The following is a 25,219-nucleotide window of genomic DNA, read 5'->3' as shown; positions in this document are numbered from 1 at the left end:
TATGTGGAGTTCAAAAGACAATTTAGCTTCCCATTTACTTCCCTGGCATTCATTCAAATAAAAATAGGCGCATAATACCGTACCGTAAAAATCAAAGCCCCGGGCACACTTTGAAAATCTTGGAGAATTTATAGTACTTATTTTCTAAGTATCTTTCATGCTACGAGCATAAATTTCCTTGTTAGAAGGCTGTGTCTTTTTTAATCTCTGAAGCGCCTGTGCCGAGCTCGGTGCCGGGCATGAAACGGGCACTCGGAATTAGCTGCAGATTGAACGGATGAGGGGCTACTCCGTCTCTCTGATCAGCACTGACGTGCCCATTTTTGCAGTTACTGCGGAGAAGCGGAGAGAGGCTTTTCGTGGCTCTTAGAAAGTGTTTTAAGAGCCTTCTGTGCCAAGCAGTGGCACCCCCGTAGGGTCCTGGGGATGCAGAGAAGGAAGGTGTGGCCCACGGCTGCAGGGAGCTCAGGGTCTGGTGGGGGGCCGGTGGGGTGCCCAGGGGTGCCCTGCTCTGAAACGGAAACCTTTCGCTCTGTCCCTGGGGATGCCTGCCCCCAGGTCACCCCCAAATATACAGGCCTGGGGCTCCCTTACACAAGGCTCTACTCATTAGTCTGCTTCTCAGCAACATGGTGTCAGGGGAAAAGAAAAAAAAAGACAAGCCAGTGAAAGAGTTTCCTAAGTCGTAAAACCCTGTGCAGATGTGAGATGTGATAGACCGTTAGGTGCGTGCTTTTCCCCGTGCAGGTTGATCTCCATGCCATGTTGCGCTTCGCTCACCCTCTCCTACCGAATCAAATGCCGGCTCCAATAAAATACTGTTGGAGTTGGCCTGTGGTCAAACCAGAAAGGCTCCATGGCTCTGGGGTGCCAGATGGGGGCGGGGGAGTGCTGAGGATAAAACGCTAGTTTCTGACCCACCTCCCCAGGCTACTTGGCTCGTGACCAAGAGCACGTTACTTGACACCCCCGTGCCTCGGTTTCCTCATCTGCAAATTCGCTCTGATGGTCCATGGGTCCGCAGAGATCATACGTAGAGCCCTCAGCCCAACAGCACGTTAGTACTCCCCGTCCCCTCGAGGAGAGGCCACTGAAACCCGCTTCTGCCAGCAACACCCCCACGTGCAGCCTACAGTCAGCACCAACTAGCCTCTTGGTAAGAGCAGGGTCGGTCCTCGGTCTTATGAACCCCAAAACAAGTGATCTTTATGCGGAGTCCCTGCCCCCGCGCCAGGTCCTGCACTAAGGGTGATGGTGTTACAATGTTACAAGGTCCTGTGATCACACAGGTGCTCGCAACACTCCTCAGAGGCAAATACTCTGCACTGAGCCCATGTTCCAGCTGGGAAAACAGCGACTGAGCAAACAAACACTGAGCAAACAAACCCGTCCTAAGTAGTTTGTCCTGAGAATCCAGCCTCCTGACTGCCTGGCCTCCGGGGTTCCTTAGATCACACTGGGTGTGTCTGTGTTCTTGGTGTTTGTTATTATGCTGAAATCATCCATTTCACTTCAAAAGCCACACTCCTCTGGCATCTTTTTACTCCTGCCACTTGGCGCAGCGGGTAACCAACAGGCGCTTAATAATGTTTGTTGAACAATATTGAACTCTTCCCCAAGCACTCCTTGGCTTTCGGCAGCCCTGCCTTGTGTCCCCTCTGTCTTCTCTCCCTCGAGGTGTTATTTCTTCTTCCCAATTCCGATCGCTTATATGCTGGCCTTTCAAAGGCTAGTGCAAGTGTCATTTCATCCAGAGAAGCTCCTTTTGGAAACCCCACTAGAGTCATGTCCTTTCCACTGAGATCCCCGGGACACCGTGTCTCCCTCTCCCCATGCACAGTGCTTTCGGTGTCACGCTGCAGTTGCATGGGCACTCATCTTACTGAACTGGAAGCTTCTGGCAGGCATTCAGGGGCTATTTCAGTCCGTCGGCACACCTTCTAGAACCTCACAGAACTTCTTTACAACCGAGCATTCAAACCATCCTGGGCATCGGTTATGTGAGTGTTTGCAGAACATTCAAGGGAAAGAGCTCCTTTTTTCCCCTCCAGCCTCGTCCACCTGTTTTTTCCTCCTTTATCTTTCCATGGCACGTTGAAATAGCGGGTCCCGTTGCATTCCCGGTTTTTGAATCAGCTGGTGGGCACTCCATGGAGCATGGAAATATATTGTTTCAACTGAAGCAGCGGAAGTAAGAGAATCATTTGAGGGTGTCACTGTAGTGTGAAAAGCTTTGACGTTTAAAATAAAACAAGGCAGGAGAAAAGCAGTTGACTCTGTAGCTAGAGTCTCCTGCAGGGACAGGCTCCGCGCCCTCGGAGCAGCGCGCTCACCTGAAACCCCGCCAGACTTACAGATGTTTCCTTTGGCTCGGGCGCCAGGAGCCACACTGCCGTTCTCAGGAACAGTTCCATTCTGGCAGGGACTGATGTAACAGGGAGTGGTGGGCAGCCAACAGAGAAATGACTTCATAGGTCTTACCCATTTCTAGTTCCTTAGATCCTGGGGCGCACATGGCTCGTTCCCTCCGCGTTTTCATACATCACTTTATTCACTTTGTGCCAACACATACAGCTTTTTATGAGCCTGGGAAAGCTCCACTCCACCGAGTGCATTTTTGGAACTCCGTGAGGTGAGGACCTGGTGGGTTTCACCTCTGGGCGTGAGCCTAGAAATTCCCTGAAGGTCACGTGTAGGTGAATGGAACTCTTCCAAAGTGGGGTTTTTCTTCCCTCCGGGACTCAGATTTTAACACAGAAGAAAATGTATCCACCCAAGAGGGCCGAGGGAGGGGGTAAAATTGAAGGGAGGGAGGGAACGTTCCAAGGCTGTGTCTCTTGCCTCTGATCTCTAGCCCGAGGGTTTTAAACTGCCCCTTGGAACGAGATGTCCCGCTGGCACACACCATGCCCACAGCTCGAACGCACCTGTTTTCTGCTGCTTGTCCCTGTTGCTGGTGCTGGTGCCACCTCCTTCCTGTCAACCAAGCTCCAGATCTCCAGAGCTTGAATCTGTTGCAGTCTTCTAGCTGTTCTTTTCCATTCCTCCCTCAGTGTTCCGTCTTCTCGAAGTACTGTGTGTCGACCCAATAGCCTTCCAGATACATAATAAATACAAAATACAATGAACATTACCACACGTTTCAAATGTTGTATCTTACAACGTGGGTCCACCTCTGAAGCTATCACCACAAGGAGAGGAACCTATTCATTATCCCAGCAAGTTCCTTTTTTTCTGTTGGGGTCCCTTCCCTTCCCGACCCCACACCCAGGCAGCCAGTGATGCTCTCTGCCATCGTTAAGTTTCTGTTTCCTGGAATTCGTGTAACTGCAGTCATAAGGTTGTGCCTTTCTCTGACCCAATGTGTTTCACTCCGCATGTGTTTCAAGACTCGGGATCAGGACTTCCTGTCTTTCAGTACTACGTTTTAATGGCTGAGTCACATTTCGTTGAATGGCTGTACCTCTGTTCTCCACACTCTGTGCATGGGCCTTTGGGTGGTTTCCAGTTTTTACTGTTGACTTTACAAACAAGGCTGCTGTGAACATTCACGTACAAATGTCTGTGTGCTTCGGTGTCTCTTGGAAATATTCAGGAGTGGAATGGCTGAATCAGATGGTTAAGTGTAGATTTAACTTTGTAAGACTTAACTACCGAGCTGTTTTCTCAAATGATGGTACCATTTTGTATCCTCCCCAGCAGTGTAGGCGTCTCAGACCCTTCCTGTCTTCGCCAGCACTTGGTATACTCAGTGTTTCTAATTTTAATCATTCTAAAAGGTGTTTATTGCCATGTGTCATTGTGGTTGTAACTTTCATATGACGAAAGGCATTCATCATCTCCTGTTCTTACTCAACACTCCTCTTTCTTCCTGGTGAAGTGTCTGTTGAGATATTTTGCCAGTTTTTTAACTGGTTTCCTTGCTGTTGAATTTTGAGATTTCTGACCTCCTCTGTATACAAGGCCTTCACCAGATCCATGTCCTGCAAACACTTGGCGCCAATCTGTCTTATCTTTGCAATCTCTTAACGGTCTCTTTGTAAAAGCAGCAGTTTTTGATTTTGATGAAGTTTTACTAGTGTGTTCTTTTACTGATGATGCTTTTGGTATCAAAGAAAACCTAACGCACAGTCACATACACACACATAAGAGGCAGTTTTACTTCCTTTCCAATGTAGGTGTCTTTGTTGTTGTTGTTTTATTTTTTTATTTTATTTTTTTTTTCTTTCCTGCTTCCACTGGCTACACACTCCAGGACAGAGTTGAATGGAGTGTTAAGAATGGGTAGCATTATGATGGTTTTTTGTTCCTGGAAGAAAAATCATTCTTTTACCATTAAGTATGATATGAGCTAGAGGTTTTACATAGATGCCTTTTTATCAAGTTCAGCGCGTTTCCTTCTGTTTCCTGTTTCACTGAGAATTATCATCAGGAATGGATATTGGGTTTTGTCCGTTGCTTCTTCGGCATCTTTTGAGATGATCCTGTGAGACTCTGGCTTTCTTTTTTAGTTCAGAAATTTGGTGACTTACACAGATTGATTTTGGATGTTGAAGTAGCCTTGCAAACAAAACGGGGCACCTGGGTGGCTCAGTTGGCTAAGCGTGTGCCTGCAGCTCAGGTCATGATCTCAGGGTCCTGGGATCCAATTGAGCCCTAAGTCAGGCTCCCTACTTAGCGGGGAGCCTGCTTCTCCCCCTCTGCTGCTCCTGCTTATGTGTGCATGCATGGGAGCACGCTCTCTGTCTTGAATAAATAAATTAAAATTAATGTTAATTAATCTAATAATTTTCTTTTTTTAAAGATTTATTTATTTATTTGACAGGCAGAGAGGCAGGCAGAGAGAGAGAGGAAGGGTAGCAGGCTCCCTGATGAACAGAGTCCGACGCGGGGCTCGATCCCAGGACCCTGGGATCATCACCTGAGCCGAAAGCAGAGGCTTTAACCCACTGAGCCACCCAGGCGCCCCTTAATTTTCAAAATAAACAAAGTGACCTTGCATTGCTGGGACATAAACCCCACTTTATTAGGACGTGCAGCCCGTATGGGATTCTGTTTGCTCAAATTTTACTTAGAATTTTTGCATCTGTGTTCAAGAGGGAGGGACATTGTTAAGTGGTTTTCTTCTCATTTCTTTAGCTGATTTTGGTTTGATGTAATCCTGGCCTCATGAGTGATTTGGGAAGTATTGCCTCCATTTCAGTTTCCTGGAAAAGTTCATGTTGGGTTGTGTTACTGTTTTCTTAAATGTTTGGTAGAGTTCATGCAGAGGCCATCTGAGTTTCAATTTTTTTTTTTTTGAGAAAGTTTTTACACACAGATTTAATTTTGTTAGTATATATAGATGTGAATGTTCTTAATGTATGTATATATATATATATATATATATATATATATATATATATACACCTGTATGTACCTGTAAGTTATATGTTATATGTTAGGTTATATGTTTCTTGTTGAGTTTCTCTCCTCCAGAGAATGTCTGTTTCATCTACCTTGTCAGATTTATTGGCATGAAAATGCATGTAATGTTCTTTTGTCCCTTTAATATCTGTAGAATCTATAGTGATGTCACCTCTCTCATTCCTGATATTGATAAATTATGCTTTCTCTCTTTTTTTCCTTCATCGGGCTAAAAGTGTCTCAGTTTTATTTGTCTGCTCAAAGAACTAGCATTTGCTTTTCTTGATTTTGGTTTTGTCTTTTTTTACTCAATAAAATTGACTTCCACTTAGATTTTTATTCTTGTTTGCTTTGGTTTTAATTTGCTTTTATTTTTTTTGGTTGTTTAAGGTGGAACTGAGGTCATTGATTTAAAATCTTCCTCCTTTCTTGATGACCCCTTTGAATACTTCTCTCCTAAGTACTGCTTTACTTATGTCACACAAATTTTGATGTGTTGTGGTTTCATTTCCATCCAGTTCTAAATTCTAAATTTATTTTCTAATTTCCTTTTTGATTTCTTCTCTAACCTGTGGTTATTCAAAGTATGTCATTTAGTTTCTAAACATTTGAACATTTTTTAAAGACTGTTCTATTATTGATTTCATATTCTGTTTCATTGTGGTCTGGGAACATAACACACCTTGAATGGTTAGACTTTGAAATTTGTCGAGAATTACTGTGTGCCCCATAATATGGCCTGTCTTGGTAAATGTTCCATGTGTGATTGCAAATCAATATCATGCTGTTATTGAACTAAACATGCTACAGATTTTGGCTTGGTTGATAGTGTGGTACAAATCTTCTGTATCCTTACTGGTTTTCTATATCCTCATTTTATCAGTTACAGGAAAAAAAGCTATCGAAATCTCCAAATATTATTATGGATTTTTCTATTTATCCTTTCAGTTCTGTTATTTATTTGCTTTATGTATTTGGAAGTTCTATTCAGTGCATAAATGTTTAGAAAATTTTATGTCCTCTTGATGAGCTGACCCCTTTATTATTTTGAAATAACCTTTATTTCTGGTATTATCCTTTGATTTGAAATCTACTTTGATAGGTATCAATATAGCCACTCAAGTTCTCTTTTAAGGGTGTTACAATGGTCTTTCTCCTTTCTTTCATTTTAACCTGTTTGTATCTTTATATGCAAAGTAAATTTCTTGTGTATAGCCAAGAGTTGGGTCTTACTTCTTTTTCAATCTTTGTAACAAGTTTGACCTTTTAATCGACGTATTTGCTTCATGAACATTTAATGTGATTTTTTTATCAAGTTGGTATAGGTCTACCATGTCATGGTTTGCTTTTTATTCCTCCTTTCTGTTCTTTGTTCTCTTTTTCCTCTTTTTCTGTCTCCTCTTAAGGTTGTTTTATTCCATTTGATCATCTTTATTAACTATAAAACTCTCTGCTTTGTTATTTTAGGATCCTACTATAAAGGATTTATAGTAGATACCTTTATCTTACTACAATTTACCTTCAAATGATAGTATACAACTTTGCATATAATTTGAGAACCTTACAGTAGTATACTTCCATTTTTATCTCCCAGACTTTGCACTAGTATAGTCAGACATTCAACTTTGACATATGCCATAAACCGCACACTACCTAGTTATTTTTATTGAGGTGATCAGATTTCCTTTAAAGAGATTTAAATAATAATAGGGAAAATATTTTTTTCTTATTTTTATGTTATTATTTCCAGTGCCTTCTATTCCTTTGTTTGGACCCCTATTTCCTTCTGGTTTCATTTTTCTTTTGATGAAAGACTTCAATTAACATTTCTTAGAGAGTAGATCATATGTTTTTAAATTCTTTCACTTTATGTATGTCTGAAATCACTTATTTCACCTTTGTTTTTATAGTATATTTTCACTGGGTATAGAATTCTAGGTTGACAGGTATTTTTCCTTCAGTATTTTATTTTTTATTCTTTCCAGTTCTCTTGAGAATTGACATACAGCTTTGTATTCATTTAGGGTATAAAACATGGTGATTTGATTTATATATATATTATAAAATAATCACCACAGTGACCACTTCAGTGACCACTCATCACTTCACATTGTTCCAGATTTTTTTCTTGTGCAGGGAACTTTTTTTAAGCTTTTTTTTCTTCACCACTTTCAAATATACAGTACCGTATTTTTAACTTAGTCATCATGCTGTATAGTAGATCCCCAGATCGTATTCCTCTTACAATTGGAAGTTTGCATCTTTGACCCCCTCTGCTCATTTCCCCCACCCTCCATCCCCCGCCTCTGGTAACCACTGTCTGTTCTCCGTACCTGTGAGGGATTCACAGTCTTTTTGTTTGTATTGATCCGGATAAGAAATTTGATGTCATCCTTACCTTTATTTCTTCATTCATGACACTTCATTCCTCCATCTTCTTTTTTTTTTTTTCTCCATCTTCTTTTAAGATTTTTTTCTTTATTAAGGTTTTAAGAAATTTCATTAGAAAGTATTGTGATTTAATTTTCTTCCTATTTCTTGGGCTTCATTGAGCTTTTTGGATCTGTGTGATTACAGTTTTCATCATAATTGGAGATTTTTCAGTTCTTGGATACTTTCCCTGTCTCCTTTCCCCATTCTTTCACGGATTCCAGCCTCTCAGAGTCACCCTGTGGCTCACGGATCTCCTCCTCTTCCTCTTCTTAAGTCTTCTTTCTGGATTTCAGTTTGAAACATGGTTCACTCATTTTTTCTTTAATGTTTAATTGACTTTTCTTCCCATCCATTATCTTACATATCTCAGATGTTACAGTTTTTAGTCTCTAGAAGTCCATTTTGGGTGCTTTTGGTATTTTCCAAATTTCTACTTACCTTTTGAAATATACAAAGACTGGGATAAAAGTCATTTTAATGTTCTTGTCTACTAATTCTAACATCTATGTCCATTCCAGGTCCTCTCAGTTAGTTGATTTTTCTCGACGTGGACCATGTTTTCCTCCTCCTTTGCATGGCTAGGAATCTTCACCAAGATACCAGAAATGATGAATTTCATCTTACTGGGTTCTGGACTCTTTTTTGTATGCCTCTAAAAAATGTTGAGCTCTGTTCTGCACTGCAGTTAAGATACTTATGAGTAATTTAATTGTTTTGAATCTTGCTTTTGGGATGTATTAGGCCCGTCTGGGACAGTACCCAGCCTTGGGCTACTACTTCTGGGGTCAGGCCTTTCTGAGTTCTCTACCCAGTGTGCTATGAAGTCATTTCTCTAGTCTGGCTGGTGGGAATGGCATTATTCTTAGTTATTAATCCTTTTGGGGGCCCCCACCACCCCATCTTTGATAGTTTCTTTACGCACGTGCACTGACTGGTATTGTACGGTAGTCTTCAGGGGGAGCCTTTTCGGGTGCCTGGGGTTCTGTCTGTGTCATTCTCTCCCCTTGGGAGGAGAGTTCTGTGAGTTCTACCTGTCTGTCCTCCCCAGACTCTCAGCTCCAAATTCTTAACATAGGTTGTCTTCCAAGTTCCACCTGGCTTCCTGCTCCCCACGCTGTGGCCTGGAGACTCTTCCGAGCCGTCAGCTGTTTTCAGGCTGGTAGTTAATCCATCTCAACCAGAAGCAGAGGTCTGTTCTTCCGGATTCTTCTTCTCACTCTGGATTCATTTCTCAGAGTGCCTTTTTATCCAGAGGAGTCACAATACTGCTAAGAGTATGTGAGCTTTTAGTGGCAGCACTACTTGCCCAGTCAGTAAAGGCCAGAATCTTCCACCATGTTATTCAGATCTTCCATAATCCTCCACACCCTGCTTTTCCTAATTGCCTTCATAATCTCTGTTCCTCAGATTGATTCTTTATAAAATGGAATTCCTGGACTCCATCAATTTCTCTCTACAGCCTGCCTTTTTTTGAGGACCTGCCTTTTCCAACAAATTTTTATTTAATCTCCTGGTTGAAAATAATCTTCTTTCTCCAATTCCTTGAAGACTCATACGTGCCTCTTGCATTCCCCCGATCACCTTCTACTGCGTATTAACTTATTTATGCACAGATCTTAGCTCCTCTAAGTATCTATAAACCCTTTGAGGATTTGTGCATGTCTCATTCAGAGGCTCTTAGAAAAATATATGATGTGTACAGTGTAAAGCAATCCTTACATGTCTGTTCAACACACACTTAATTGGAATCAACCCAGAAAAGTTATCGATGGAATTTTAGCCCATTGGTGAAGAATATTCTAGGCTAAAAAGCAAGTGGAGAGATTTGATAGTCTGCAGGATGCTTTAGTCCGACTCCTAACCGAGCTGCTGCATCTCCTTTCTTCTCTGTGTCTCATTTTAAAAATGAGAGTTGACATTGTCCCTTTAAAGAATGACTCTCAAGCCAGGGATTTTTATATTGCTATCTTTGTCTTCCCATAACCCAGTACCGTACCTGGTTCAAGAAATAGCCCCTCTAATCACAGTGGTAACTCTCAACGGGAGGTACTCACAATAGACTTGTTCTTTAAAATAAAAAAATTCCACAAAGTAGACTGGATCAACGGATGTGGTAAGGACAGCTTTTCTGTCTTCCTAAATCTGTCTGAAATACTGAGAGCATTCAAGAGAGGAGAAGGCACAAAACTGAACTCTTAACTCTTTGGGCTTTCTCTCTTTTAAAAAAAAAAAAAAAGCCATTGAAAGAATTCTACTTATATGAGTTGGCCAGAGTAGTCTGATTCTGAGAGACGGAAAGTAGAATAGTAGGTGCCAGGCACCGGGCGCCAGGAGAGGGGAGGAGGGAGAGTTGTTCAGTGGGCACAGTTTCGGAAGATGAAAAAGTTCTGGAAGTAGATAGTGGTGAAGGTGCCATGGCCCTGTCAATGGACATGATGCCACTGAGCAGGACATTTAAAAAGTCCATGTTATGGCTAGGTGATAGGTAAACCTGAGGTTCAAGTCCAGTTGCAGTGCCTGCTGGTGGTGGGAAGGTTGGGAAAGCTGCTTATGTGCTCTGAATCTGTGTTCTCCTCTCCTTGTGGGGCCCGAAGCACTGGCTCAAAGTGCCTGGTCCAGTGCCTGGAACACAGCAGGCGCTCACAAACGTCCTCTCTGTTCTGCCCTGTTCTGCTTTACAGTGACTATCTTACTTTAAAAACTCTGCCCATGTATTTCTAATGTACAGAGTAAATGAGGCAAGATTGATGGCTTGGGAAGGTGCATGGTTTGGTTAAGCTCAGCCTGTCTTCCTGTTGATAAGAGGCTGAAGCACGAGAGCCCTGGGACCGCAGTCTCTGGAGGTGGCCCCAGGAAGGAGGACTGTCACAGGTCTGCGAGTTTCTCCTGTCATCCTTGGGGCGACACCCCCGGACCAGGACTCGCCAGGCGACCAGCTCCCTACATCGAAGGCTCAGAAAGTGACCCGTTAGGAGGCACAAAACGGGGACCCACCACCTAAAAACCTGAAATCCCCGAGCTGCTGGAGGCAGTCAGAGCTACAGTGAACCCTGTGCCTGCCCTTGCTTTCCGTTGAGTGTGGACTTCTCCACATACATACCCTCAAGCATCCTCATTTTCAAAGCTCAGATCTTTTCCAAATCACCAGGCTGCTTTTGTAAATAAAAAATAGTTAATGGTTGTTTCATTAGTGTTTAGATTTCCAAGCAGAGTGATTATCCACCATCTGAATGGAGAGAAATCGCCAATAAAAAGGGAGGGAGGGAGCACTGGGTGTGGTGCAAAAATAATGAATACTGTTATGCTGAATATAAATAAAAAATAAATTTTAAAAAAGGGAGGGAGGGGGTATGTGTGGGTGCAGATGCCATCCCTCTGGTTTCTCTTGCACCCCTCCCCCCACCCTCCCGTGTGAGTCCCGCACCCACCCCTCCCCCCATGTAGCTTTCACCTCTTAGAAACTCAATAACTCGGAGAGTTTTCTAGTGGAGGTATGGAGACAGCGTGGTCTGCACTGCTGCCAGTGGCCCAGAGGAGCCAGTTAGCAGTGAGGAGTCACCCTCTGTTCCTCTCCGGCCCCACGTGCCTCTGTGGAAGCCCGTCCATCAGTTTTAAGGAGCGAGCGGTCCCACGTGCACAGCCGTGTAGCCCCTTGGGCTGTGGTCGCGTCAAACCCACTCGCACCGTGTGGGGTATGAGAGCCTGGTTCAGGTGGGGTTCCTCTGGCGCATGCTGCCCCCAGGGCCCCGACCCCCCCTTCATCCCAGTGATATTCAGAGGGAGATAAAAGGATGCCGTTCCTTAGAAGCGCCAACCAGGCTGCCCCCCTTTATTGCGGTAGCATTACAGGGCACCTGCTGTGTCCGTGACCCGCATGCCATTTCTCACCTGCTTGTCACCTTGAGGGTGGGTGAACCACCACCATCCTGCCTGGCCTTGCCACCAGGCCACCGACTGGTGGGGGGAGGCTGTGACAGCTGCGAATACCGATGAACTAGATTTGTGGGGAGCTGCTTCTAGTCCATGGACACCCCCGCCCCCCATGACAGGCGCCCCTGTGATAGCCTGTTACAACATTGCAAGTGAGCTCGTGAATTGGGAAGGGTCTCTCCAGGACTTCCTGGATTCACACTTAGAATGTTCTCCTCTTACTCCTGGAGTAAGTTGCATACCTTCTCAGGGCGCTCTTCACGGTAGGAGATTTAGGAGATTTCAAAGAGAGGCATTGGTCTGCTAGAATGTCTGTATTAGAATCACCTGGAGAATTAAAGCAGCAGAAGAATCCGTGCCTGGACCCCACCCTCAGGAATTCCGATTTAACTCCTCTGTGCAAGGGCCCAGGCAGCATCGACACAATTTCAGGTGAATCAGATGTGCGGCCAGATGTCCGAAGACCCTGGCCGGACAGGAAGAGATGTTCTGGGGCAGGGGCAGGCACTGAATAAATCCAGCTGGGTGTTGCTGTCATCACGTTTTCCACTCACTTTGGCGATCCCTAAGATTTCGTCTGGCCAGTGTAAAGTCACGGCCATCGTGACCAGGTTCTGCTTTGTTTTTCTTAACATTGTTTCCAACCCCCTCCACAGGCCGTGTGTGTTTGGTGGGGGGAGGGTGTGTGTGTGTGTGTGTGTGTGTGTGTGTGTGTGAGAGACTTCAGTGTGGTGGTCCACCCCCCTGAGCCCAGATGCTCCCACGGGTGAGTCACTTCCGGAGCTTGCAGGGACCGTCCCGTGGAGTGTCATACGGGCCTTTCTGGGGGGGCGTGGTTCCAGCGTGGACTGTGAGAGGCCAGGCTCTGCAGGCAGCAGGACTGTCCCTGCTGGAGTCCTGTCATGCTCCTTCAGCAACACCCCGCCAGGTGCAAGGGGAGGATGTGGCAGTTAATTTCAGTCTCCAGATCTTACAAGGAAGGGTCTGCAAGCAGCCGCGGGTTTATGTGAATGAAGGGTACAACTCAGAAGGCTCACCCTGACAAGATAAGTGCAGCCATTATGTTTAAAAGAGCCCAGAAGAACATTTCAGCCCAGACTGTGTTAACTAAGCAAGGGTATAACTGAGCTCACACGGAGATCCGCGCGCCCGCCCGTGCCCCATCGCTGCTGCTGTTTGCAGCACGCAAGGCCCGGAAGGTGAATCAGACCTTCCGAGTGGCAGAATTTTACCATAGGAGAGACCCCTTCTGCGGGTCCAATCCGGTTTTTGCTGTGAGGAAAAAAATAGTGTCTGTTTAACCAGAAGAATGTGATCTGGATAAGGTCCTGTTTCATTTTACGCAGGTTTGCATCACTTTGTTAATGGAACGGCTTTTCCAAGAAAAGCTAGAACGCATGAGCTTATATGGTGCCTCCCGCTTACAGATGTGTGCAGGAGCAGCTCTCAGGAGAATCCTGGGAAGGGGGCAAAGCTCGTGCCCATTTCGTGAAGGAGCAGGTTGCTGTGTACAGTTGAAACAGTCCCAAGGCTGGGCATGCGGTCACCCTGGGGATCAGACTCATGGTCTTGTTTTGGTGCTTTCTCTGTTTCACAGCTTTCTGCCTTTTTTTTTTTTTTCTTTACTTCGAGCTTTAAAGAAGTAAAGATTTTTCTGTTTTCATCTTGAAATGAAAACATGAGGAAATCGGAAATTTTTTGAAGGGAGAAAATCGGCTTCTGCCTAGTAACGCCAGTAAACCCACCGTGACGGTGTTCCAGCCCCTTGAGAAGCATGACGTTTTCAGAGGATCCCCTGCAACTTTCCAGGTCCCAGTCCTGATCACAGACGCGGGAGAGGAAAAGGACAGGAGAAACCACCGAGATCCCCAAAGTAAACGGTCCCGAACATGTGACCTGGCGCCTGGGGTTGCCGTTACCAAAGCTGAGTGACATGCTCAGAACTTCTGCTCTTTTACTAGGAACAGAATATGATGTTACAGAGTCAGGCAGCAGGGTCTGGCTCTGGAAGAAAATAACATGGTTGCGAACACCCATAGGTATCATGCGCCAGGGAGGACTTGGACTCCCTTTTTTATTTGCAGCCTGTTTCACAGAAAACAATTCACGGCTGTATTTTATAGTGCCGTATGGGTTATAAAATTACCGGTGGCTCGATGCGGGGCATGCCAGGATCTTGAGAAGGAGTGGAGGTGAGCTTTCATCTCCGTGGCCTCTGCTCTGAATCCTCATCTCCAGCAGGCTCCTTTTCGGTATCCTGTGGAACTAATTCCACCGCATCGGAGTTGGGAGATGACAGCGGCTTTGCCTCCCGTCGCTGAGAAATCGCTTCCAAAATGCCCTTTTGGAAGCTGTAGAAACATCTGATATTTACTATCCTCGTTCCTCTCCGAACTTCAGCGCATCTCCTATCACACCTCTAGGTGTGATAATATTTCTCATTCTCTTACAGCAGAGTAATGTCACACTTGGCACTTTCACTGTCCTTTTCCTAGAATATCCCCCAGAGTGCTTTCGGAGAGTGTTAACTGCTGTTTGGCTCATTTTTCTGCAGTGGAGAAAACAGAAACCCACCAGGCGCCCCGAGGAGATTGAGCGTGCCCTCGGTGGGTGGTTCTGACCAGCAGTGAGTCAGATCTGGCATTCCCTGACCCTGTTTCTGTGGTTTTTCTGTGCTGGGCCACCAGGTCTGAGAGCCAGGCCTTGGAATCCTTTCTTTTTATCTCTGACTCTCCCCCGACCATCAGGCGTGGCCATGCACCTGCCGCATTCATCCAGACCAACAAACATGCTTTTACAGGAAGCAGCGTCACTGAAGAAAACAAGACAGGAGATGAATTGTATTTCAAGTGTTGGCTGGCCTCTGATTGGAATTAGGACAAAAATTAATTTGCCATTACCTGGGTACAGCAAACCAGGCTGTACTGGCAGGCCTTGTCGTTACAACCCTCTGCTCCCCAGAAAGGCGGGGTGGTGGGCGAGGGGGAGGGGGTCACAGTCACTAAGACAGTAAACAGCCATTTCCAACCTGGTAATATTTTATATGAACTGGCAGTGCTATGCTGTCTGTCATCTGTCTTCTGATGCCTCGTTCAGCATTGCCTCCCACTTGAGGCCAAGAACATTACAGCTGTGCCAAAGAGTGGGTGGAAAAGTAGCCTCATTATTAACCTATGTTGAAAACATAATGGCTTTTTGAATGTCTTCATTCACTGATACAGTCACACAAGATAGTAATACTCTTTCTTAAACATGGCAGAACAGAGTCTTCCTTTAAACCTCTTTTGTCCGTGTCTGTGGGGCACCAGCACCTCGTGGGAAAAAATTAGCCCCTTGAAAATGACTTTCTTCTTTGCGTGGCCATATAGCCCAAGTTCATAATTGGGCTATTTTTATTGGTTGGTGGCCGTATTATCACATAAATCTGTGAATATGTAATTTAGAGTCATTTAGAGCCCTCATTCCTCGGTAACCCTGTGCGGCACACGAGCGTCGTTAGCCTCTTTGTAAAGGGAGAGGAGACACAGAGAGTAATTTGCCTGAAGCTGCTCAGCTTTTGCTGCGGCCGATCCAGGTTTATATGAACTCGGGGGCGTCTCGATCGCCTGTTGGGTCAGAACTTCTGTCCGCGCGGACCCCACCTGTCCATCGAGCACGTTGCATTGTCCTCCCTTTCATGCCCCACGGTGGCCCCCGAGAGTGGGCCGGGGCGGGGGGGTTGGCAGACAGCGCAGGGATCTGTGGTTGAGGGAGGCCGGGGACTTGCCCGCGTTCAGGCGCTTGGGACTCAAGCCAGCCCATGGGACTCGGGCCAGGGCCCGAGCTGTGACATCAGGCGTGCTGCAAAACCCAGGGTCCTTCTCTTGCGGGAGTGGAACTGCACCTCCTCCCCTACCCGTTCTCGTGCATGAGGAAGGCTTTGTGGCTTCAGGAGCATCCGTTCACCTCTCCAGTTTCAGTTCCCATAAGAGACTCAGGTGCTAGGGGAGCCAAGGGTTCCTCATCCAGTGTCACCGGGGAAGGAGAAAACCGGGATCATTTTCTGCGCTCGCCAGAAGACAGTTCATTGTCCACGTCTCCCCAGGGAAAGCCGCAGTGACATTTATTGACTGTCCCTCAGTGAGCCAGTCTCTGTTAAACAATACACAGTAGAAGTGACAGGGACAGCCCCCAGGGGGTGGGGCTCCCGCCACTGCCCAGCATCTCTGTGCTGTTCCACCTGCAGAGTCAGAGGCGAGGGTGGCAGCGGGGGGGGGTGGCACCTCTGCCATCTCCATTCCCAGACGGGCTCCTGGTATTTTGGTGCACGGAGACCAAATCCGTTCCACTTCCTGCATGTGTCCTTTGTGGCTGTGTATTCACTGCTCAGGTCAAGTCAGGTGTCGGTGAGGGACCTTCTCTATCTCTTCTGATGCCGTTGATGGCTTTCTTAAGGATGTTTCTTTGGATTTTAAAAATTGTGTTGTGGCACCTTCGAGGCCGTGGAAAGATACTCCTTTTTAATACAAAAGTTGGGTCCCCCTGCAGAATCACAGTCACCCGGTAAGCAGACCCCATCTAACTATGTCAACGTTGCCAGTGATTTATTGCTTAAAATCGGAATCAGCTGATAGTCGTTTCCACTGGTTTTAACTCGGCAGGGTTAATCTGGAACCTGCTGGTACACACAAAATAGTTGTTTTATCTGCTGTTTGAGACTGATGAAATGTGCGGAAGATGGCTGTGTAATCAGTCAGGTATCTCTCCGGGTTACAGCTTCTTCCGTACGGCAGCGCACCATCTCAGAAATAATTATGCTGCTGCAGTTAAAACATGGGAGCCGAAGGCCGGGGGAGCTGATAAAGCCGCGGTGTTCAGCGAGTCCGTTTCTGGATTGGGCTGTTGTGCTTTGTTATCTCCCGAGAGGGAACACACGAGTTGCGATGGGCAGACCTCCTAGGAGCCTGCAAGCTGAGGGCAGAGACCTGGGGCACGGACACTTAATCTGGTGCCAGTGTCATCTTCTACCTTTGATCTTTCATTTTTAGATAAACTAGATTAGAGGAAACGTCTCATTCCCTCCTCAAGACCTAGACAGGCCCCTTGGAAACAAGGATGCTGATGCTTAGAATTTTCTTTTGTTCTGAAAGCAATCAAAAGATATCTGAGGTTGTGTGAATTTGGGGGGGTGGATTCTAGACCACTCTCTACTTTTCCACGTCTTGCTTTCATAGGCAGCTACTGAAGAAGACCTGAAAGACTGGTCCTTTGTTCTGTTCGATCTAGCACCTTCTACAAAACTCCTCTGAAAGAAGAGCACCAGAGCGTTTGGGTCGGTTGGTCGGTTGGTTTCCCATAAACTGTGACGTCTCAAGGGAAACTTATTCCTGTTGACCAAGATGCTGGCAGTAATCCATACACAACTGACTGACATTTCAAGGAAGACCCAAGACTTGGAATAAAGTCTTTGGTATAACAGTCTGTTGGTGAGGTTATACGACCTGTCTTTGGAGCAGAAGTAGAATGTAAGTTTTCTGTGTCTAGGAAAAAAAGACTACAATGAATTGTAGTCTGGGGCAGTTCCCATCTTGCGGACCAAGCGTCCCTTATCTGTTGGGTGGCCAAGGACGCCTGATGGGCAGGGGTTTGTAGAGCAGGGATGAGTCTGATGTACAGGTGTGTGATTACTCTTTACAGATGAGAGATGATCCTGGAAGAGATGATCTTTTTTTTTTTAAAGATTTTATTTATTAATTTGACAGAAATCACAAGTAGATGGAGAGGCAGCCAGAGAGAGAGAGAGAGAGATAGGGAAGCAGGCTCCCTGCTGAGCAGAGAGCCCGATGCGGGACTCAGTCCCAGGACTCCGAGATCATGACCTGAGCCGCAGGCAGCGGCTTAACCCACTGAGCCACCCAGGCGCCCCGAGATGATCATTTTATTAGAACCCAGGAATATTATCTCTGGCACCAGCATCTTTCGTGGAGGCCCACGGAAAGCCGTTCGGTTAAGGACACATGTGAGATGCTCTCTGTGTGCTGCTCTGAGGTTTCACCCTCCTTGGTTCAGTTGCTAGTCGTCTCTTTGCCCCTCCTTTCCCTCTCGAATATTCAGCAGGCTCCCTGCGAGCCGACTTCCATCCCTCCAGCCAAGCGCGGCTCCTGTCATTGCTTGAACAAGGGCCCTGCTTCCTCTGCCGCCCGTTACAAGCATCAGAAGATGTCAGGCTGGGGAACAGAGCAGGCCCAGAGGTCCCGCCCTGTCCGCGATCTGGATGAGACCCATCGGGGCTAGCAAGAGGGACTGCCGCGCGTGGCCCCGCCCTCCTCTCTGAGTGTGCCTTCTCTTGAAAACTACATTTACTTACACGGAGTCCATTTCTAGTCACAGTTTCGAGCAGGCCCTCCAGACTCCACTCCGCTTGTCTGTTATGAGGAAAAAGCCATCAATATTTTAAAAGCTGCTGACAGGCAAGAAGTTCGCCCTGATGCCTAGAAACTTAGAATTTTTTTTTTTTTAAAACTCTCTGTGAAATCTAGTCATTGCGTCTCTACAGTAGTACCGAGGAAGGCTTAACATAGAACAAGCGACGTGATGAAGACTAATGAGATAAAACCAATCAGAGCCTCCAGGCGTCCGATAACCTAGATGTATCCTGATTGTATGGCCTGAATTTCTCACCTGGGAGCTTTCCGGAGCAGCCAACACCCAGAGATGCCCCAGCATCAGTGTCACAGAACTGGGTCATGGGAGGCGTGGTGCGTTCTAGAGAAGATATTTGAGGGCAGCCTTTCCAGGCGCGGATTTTGGACAGTCCTTCCAGATTTCACCTTCACCCAGACTTTCCGGCGTTAAGGAGGTGCTCCCGTGAGGGGTTTGGAGGGAGGATATGAACTCTCCAGGGTCACTAAAGCAGCTCTATAAACAGTGTGCCCGGACCACAACCAGAAACTGTAGGTTTCCCAGCTGCCCCCACACGCACTTGTTCAGAGCCCGTTTGTACACAGCTATCTCTCTGCCGTCCAGCCTCGCCCTTAATTCCATTCAAGATATTAATTTTTCTTTGTTCTGAGATCACAACTCTGAAAGCCTCTTCTTAGAGCAAAGATACTTAGTATTTCTGTACAGCTGTTTAGAGTCCCATGAAATCGCAACCAAGGAGGATTAAAAAAGAGGTGAATTTATTAAATTTTTTCAAATGCCTGTTACCTCATTATTCATCACAAACACCTCGGTATCTCGTACACGCTGTTCTAGTGGGGCCTGTGCTTATTTCTGTGATTCTGGAGAGGGCTTTAAGACAAGGAGGGAGCTACCTAGGTACCAAAAGGGCTTGAAGACACCACTTGCTCGCTCCTGTCTCAGCCCGGGCAAGTGGTCCAGGATGATACCCTTCCCCTCTGCCACGTCCAGACCTCCTGCAACCTCTCCAGGTCAGATTTCTGCGTCCACCTGCACAGCAACCCCTGCCCAGCGCCCACACTCCTTTGAGATTTGCTACTGAGTTGGGGCACTAGAGGAAGGGAGCCTGAGTAAGCCTGAGTCACTGGATTTGCAAAACCTTTTGTTTGCGGACTGTCACCCTACAAGCCCGCGGAATTAAGAATCGCTCCTCACGGAGGATTGCAGTGGGTAGACGTGCCTCTGGGGAGGCATTATCTCCTCTCAGTCTAGCTAATTTTACCGAGTGTTTCGGTCAAAAAAAAAAAAAAAAAAAAAAAAAAACCAAAAAAGAAGGAGAAGAAGGTATTCTGACCGTGAAACCAATTTAAATGCATTGCGCCCATCATCTCCCTCATTTCACTGCAGATTCCCACGCCCTTCTGGCTTCTGAAACACGCTCGGACCTCCTGGCCTGTTTGAATCGGAGCCCCTTCGGCAGACGTGCTGAAGGTGTGCGGGAGGGTCCTGACGTGTTACTGTTGCACCTGTGTTTTTGTATTTCTTCACCACTAGGTATTGCAGTAACCTGGATAGGCTTGCATCCTATGATAGACCCCAGAACGGGTCAGGGCCTCAGACCCAGCACAAGTCCCTTTCTTGCTCATGTCACTAGTCCTTTCTGGGTGTTCCTGGTGGCGGGCAGCTGTCCGCCACCTGCTGGTCCAGGGACCCAGCCAGCTGTGTCTAGTGGCTCTGCCTCCCCCGGGGTCTTCTCCTTCCCGTCTGATCCATCCAGAAGAAAGGGAAGAAAAATATGGAAAAGTTAGGTCCCATCTACTAAAAGCCCTGGCCCAGGGCACCTGGTGGGCTCAGTCGGGGAAACATCTCCCTTCGGCTCACGTCGTGATCCCAGGGTCCTGAGATCGAGTCCTGCGTGGGGCTCCCTGCTCGGTGGGAAGTCTGCTTCTCCCTCTGCCCCTCCCCTCCACTCGTGTGCGCTCCCTCTCCGCTCTCTTTCCTGCTAGCAAATAAATAAAATCTTCTAAAAATTTTTTAAAATAAATAAAAGCAAATATCCCTCGCCCTTACCCTCCCTTAGAGTGCCGTGAGCCACACGGCAGGAGGCTCGCTAACGCGTCCCCCGTGGGCTCCGCGCTGGTCCTGGCCACTGGGAGGAGAGAGGACGAGTACAGTGGCAGCCGGTGGCGTCTGCCACGGGGGGTCTTTTCCTGCAGAGCTCCCCAGGCTTCTTAGAGAATGAGCCTCACTGGAGACATTTGTACAGATTCCCAGCCCTTAGCCCAGGACGTCCCCACCCAGTAGGACCCCGGGGTGGTTGCAGGAATCCAATTGATGACACACACTCCCGGTGATGATGATCTTTAGGAACAGTGAGAAACACTGTTAGGGATGCAATTAGGTTGTAGAGAGCTAGAAAGACTGTAGAAAGGTGCATTTTTGCACTTTGAGGCTGGGGATCGTAGGTTATAAGGTAGGATGGCAGACCAGATGAATGAGATCTAACTCCTGGCGCCCTTGTTTGACAGTCTTGAGCCTTCGAATTTGGCTGTAGGCCTTGTTGTATAGACAAGGTTCTGCTCTGACTCCCGTGGGTCAACACTGTGAGAGAGCTGTCCATACGGTTATTACGGTTTCTGTTAGGCCCAGAGTTATTTTATGGTTTCTGTCAGATGCTTGGAATATACCAGCTTATGACAGCTTTTCACGCAGGAGCCGGTGTGTAAGATGGGCTGAGAATGAAATCTTAGGAGTTTACTTTGCCTCCTGTCATAACGTTGAATCTTTTAGAAACCCACCACCAGGGGAATTAAAAGCATAACTGTATTAGACGGAGAGTGGTTGAATTATTTATCAGTGACCTCAGTCCAAACATGAAGGATGGAAAGCTCTCCACCTAGCCTCCTGCACCTGCCAGAAAAATGACACGAGATGTGAGGAATTCTGTTTGTTGCTCCTCACGGCACACTGGGGTCCTGGACCGCTTTCTCGGCCTCCTGGCTGTCACGAGGACCACGTGCCCCTCGACGGATACGCGTGTGCTCGGGGCAGTCACACCGACATTAACATTAGCCCAAGACAGTCACACTTTGGAAGGTGACCCTTCCTCTCGCCGGTGTAGCAAGTGCTCCAGGACAAACCGGCGAAGATGCCTGTGACCTCCACTGGCGGGGATGGCCTGAGCACCTCGACCTCCCTGAGTCTGAATAAAATCTCCAACTGCCTGGGAGACCCTACGTGGTGGGGCAGGATCACCTCTAAGTGCAAAGAAGTGTCATTGTCATTTGTTAACTGCATAGTTAGGAAGCAGCAGTGTGTGGCAGAGGCTTGACCGTGGAACGGGCCCATGGTGCCCCGAGCCCTGGAGCTCACTGCAGAGGGTCTCACAGGAGACCTGCCTCCCCTCCAGGTCCTAATCCTCGTGCGCGCAGGATCCAAACAAGCAGCGGCCCTTTAAGTCCAAAAGAGCTGCTTGGGAATCCGTCTTCATGCAGTCCTCTCAGGACGGAAGGCGAGGCTGCGGGAGGCGCCTTTCCTCTTCACTCTAAAGGTGTCACAGAAGAGTAAGCATCACTGGCAGTGATTGAGAGAAATGGAAGTTTTTAGATCCAATCCCGCTTCCGTGCGTGCGCGGCGTGGGGAAGGCCGGTTGATCGATGGCACGTTCTTGTCGAGCGAAACCAAATGGCCGCTAATCAGTGTGTGGCGTGTAGAGTTTTCTGTAATCTCGAAATCAAGGAGATATTTCACTTCTCCCTCTGAGGTTTTCTAGGCGGAGATTCTGTAGGTGAGGAAGATAAATCTTCTCTCCACCTGCTAAAGAATGAACACTTACGTCTACAGCTGAGTTTTAAATACATCAAGTGCACGGACCGTACATTATATTTTTCTTGTATCCATAATCTGTTATACTTACTTAGTTTCCTGAAAAATGGAAGGCCGTGCTCAGCAGACGTGTGGGTTGAGATTTAGAACAATGAGGCGCCGTGGTCTTCGGCCCACGGTCCGTGTCGTTGGATTCAGGGCCCAGGTCGCGACGTGGGGAGAAGGAGAGTGATGGAGAGAGCGTGCGGAGCTTCGCCGGTCGTAGCCCGGGTTTCTGTCTGTTGTCCCAGGATGGCCACTGACATCACCCCCTTCCACTTGCCCACGTGTCCCCACGGGCATGAATTCTGGAATCACCCTAGATACAGAAGAAGGCTTCCTGGTGCCCATAAAATGATGCCGTACAGTAGAAGAAAGAAAAGCAGCTCATCTTCCTTTCATGGGCTCTAGGGGCCAAATTCTGAGGTTGGCGCTCTGTGTACATGATCTTACTAAATGGATGCAAGAAAATCTGTCTCACCCAACCAGTAGACAACACCCATGTCAGCTCAGAAACTGGTCAGGTAAACCAGAGTCCCTTCTTGGGAAGCGAACAGAGTGTGGTGTGGACGGTTTTTATCTCTGGTCACGCCAGTCAGGGAGGCTCGTGGAACAGGAAATCTGGAAGGAAGCCGGGTTGCTATGGGGCCAGCAGATGGGAAAATGGCCCCAGGACAGTCCGTTGAGAAGTGGACCCCCAGCGTCGTGCTGCACCTTGTGCACTGGACCAAGGAGCCCTTGGACGTGGCCCCCCGGCCCGCAGAGACCTTCAGGGGTCCGTCGGTGGGCATGACGCTAAGGCAGTGCCCCCACTGTGATAAGACAGCAGTCTATCAGGCGGCCTGTGGTTTTCTTCTTGTGTCTTTTCATGGTGATGGAACTCTCAAGATGAAATCCAGCCCCTGGGAAACCCTGTGTTCACAGGGTGCCTGAATTCACTTTAGACACATGTGCCCCAGTTCTCTTCCTGACCTTGTCCTCCCCTGATCCGAGACCTTTAGAGTGGCCTCTCCTTGTGCGCAGCCCCATGTCCCTGTTTTCCCTCCTCTGTTGTTGCCAACAGAAAGGGAAGTGACAAGCCTGTGGCTAAACTCCTTTTATAATAATGAAACCCGGAAGTGCCCACGAGAGGGCGACGGGCTTTATTTCAAATCCCAGACTGTTTCAGGGAATTTTTGCCTCCTGGGGGAGCATCATCAAGCATACAGTTGGCTAAAATTTCGTTGGCCCCTGAATAGGGACGTCATGGAAAGAATCCCATTAACGTTGATTGACACCTCTGAGGCCACATAATGCGTGTTCAGAGAACTCGGAGGCCATGCAAATGGGTGAACTTGGCTGGTTCCAAGTAATTACTTCAGAAAGCAAGACAACGAAATCAATTCCAAACCCTATTAAAGGGTGAGTGGTCATCACTTACGGGAGAGGCTCCCTCGTCTCCCTCCATGGAGAGACCAGCGGGGAGCCGTGCGACACTGTGGCAGGCGTGTCCACGCGGCCTTTCTGTGCCTCAGTTTCCCGTGTTACAACATTGGGGCGACGCTATCGTGGCCCTCACCTGTCTCTTTGGGCACGGGGCTTACGGAGGAACATGACCAATTCTAGGTGGTCAAGAACCTGGCACATTTATGAAGCCCTTTGATGTCTATGTCAAGAGCTGTGTCCTCCATTTTCATCAATTATGTTGTTTAAGAGCATAACCCTGAGGTGTAATTGCTGTTCCTAACCCCGTTTTACAAATAAAGAAACAGAGGGGGAAAGAGGTTAAGAAATTTGTCAAACGCCCTGTCAGTCCGAAATGCTGATAAGGCTGACTGTTTCCCTCACCGACAAGCTTACGAATGAAGCAGGACCGAGATAGCCAGTGTCCCTTTGAAAACTGTCATAGTCTCTGCCATGAGAACTCCAGGCCCAAGGATACTTGCCTTTTATCCCCGGAACATCAATTTATAGTTGGCTGCAGACGCGCATTTCTCCTATGAGTTCCGCTGTCCCAGGCAATTTGTAAAAATATCTCCCTCCATGATCTCCATGCACATGAAAGATGACTCAGTTACCATGAGAGTGGGTGAGACAGCACGGCCAGAAATATCAGCTCTTCAGAATCCCCCGCCGCAGGAAAAAGACCAGAATCGGTACAGATCTTGACCTTAGCCGGCACCCAGTTTCGTGGCTCTCCATTCCAGGGTGGCCAAAGAGACCAGGGCTAGGAAGGCATTACAACTTTCCACACTCCGATTCCAGAAAAACAAAACAAAACAAAACTCGCTTCTACCTCAGACTGAACTACCTGTTAGAATAGGGCAGCCCAAGCCTAGAGCAGGCCCTTAAGACACACAGATACAGCGGTACCAGGGATCAGTGCAGAAGGAACCGGGCTCAGCTTGATTTACCTCACGCTAATGATAGGGGCCCGCACTCGAAATGTCCATGAATATAAGCCGCCCCACCCTTGAAGCAGGATCAAGAAGTTGAGACAAGACCGGCCTGGCTAGAAAGCATCATACAGCCCAGTGTGCTGAGCTGAGAATCTTGGGAAAACAGATATGATTTTAACATACCTCTCATTGCTGCTAGGCTCCTAATTATAATGCCATCCTGTCCTCGGGAGAACGCATCCTACGAAATAAACTTATATTAGAAACTTCCTTTAATGAGGTCCCTCAGTACTTGGGAACCTAAATCCTTTTTAATTGGATTCAAGGTAGAACTACCTTCTACCACATTTAACCCTGGGATGCCTTCCTTCATCTCTGTGAAACTCTCTTGGTTAACCCAGTCTGGAGCCCCGTTCAAGTGGCCAGCCCTTGGAGAAGGAGGCATTCCCGCTGTCCCCTTGGGTACCCACGGCCGTCTCATCACCAACACTCTGAGGAGACTGACCTGGCCAACATGCAGGTCTTAGGGAGACTACTCCTGCTTCCTTCAGTTGGCTTGTCAGGTTCACCCTAAAGTATTTTTCCTTACCTTCAAAGAAAAAATAAGGTCCTCCTTTCAACTGTAGAATTCATCTTTTAAAAAGGAAAACCAAATCTACAGCTTGCCTGTTAACCTTGCCTTCCAAAGATCTAATGACTTTCCCAACAAAGGAGGCTGCTTGCTTGCTTCATCCTGCCCCCCAGGGCTCCCTGACAAACACAGGCACCAAGGCCCCTCACCTTCCCATGCTTGGAGTGGAGTTGGAGTGTTCGAGAAACGGCTAAAT

The 25,219-nt window shown here is 47.3% G+C and overlaps 1 protein-coding gene across 16 annotated transcripts in view; it reads left to right on the top strand.

Annotated features, from left to right (window-relative positions):
• Positions 1-25,219, top strand: part of CELF2 (CUGBP Elav-like family member 2) — a 504,997-nt gene that overhangs the window by 367,955 nt on the left and 111,823 nt on the right. The window lies entirely within an intron of this gene.

This window comes from Mustela erminea, chromosome 6 (genome assembly GCF_009829155.1).
Source record: "Mustela erminea isolate mMusErm1 chromosome 6, mMusErm1.Pri, whole genome shotgun sequence".
NCBI lineage: Eukaryota > Metazoa > Chordata > Mammalia > Carnivora > Mustelidae > Mustela > Mustela erminea.
Note: the sequence above shows the minus strand (reverse complement) of the source record. Positions and strands in the feature narration are given on the sequence as shown.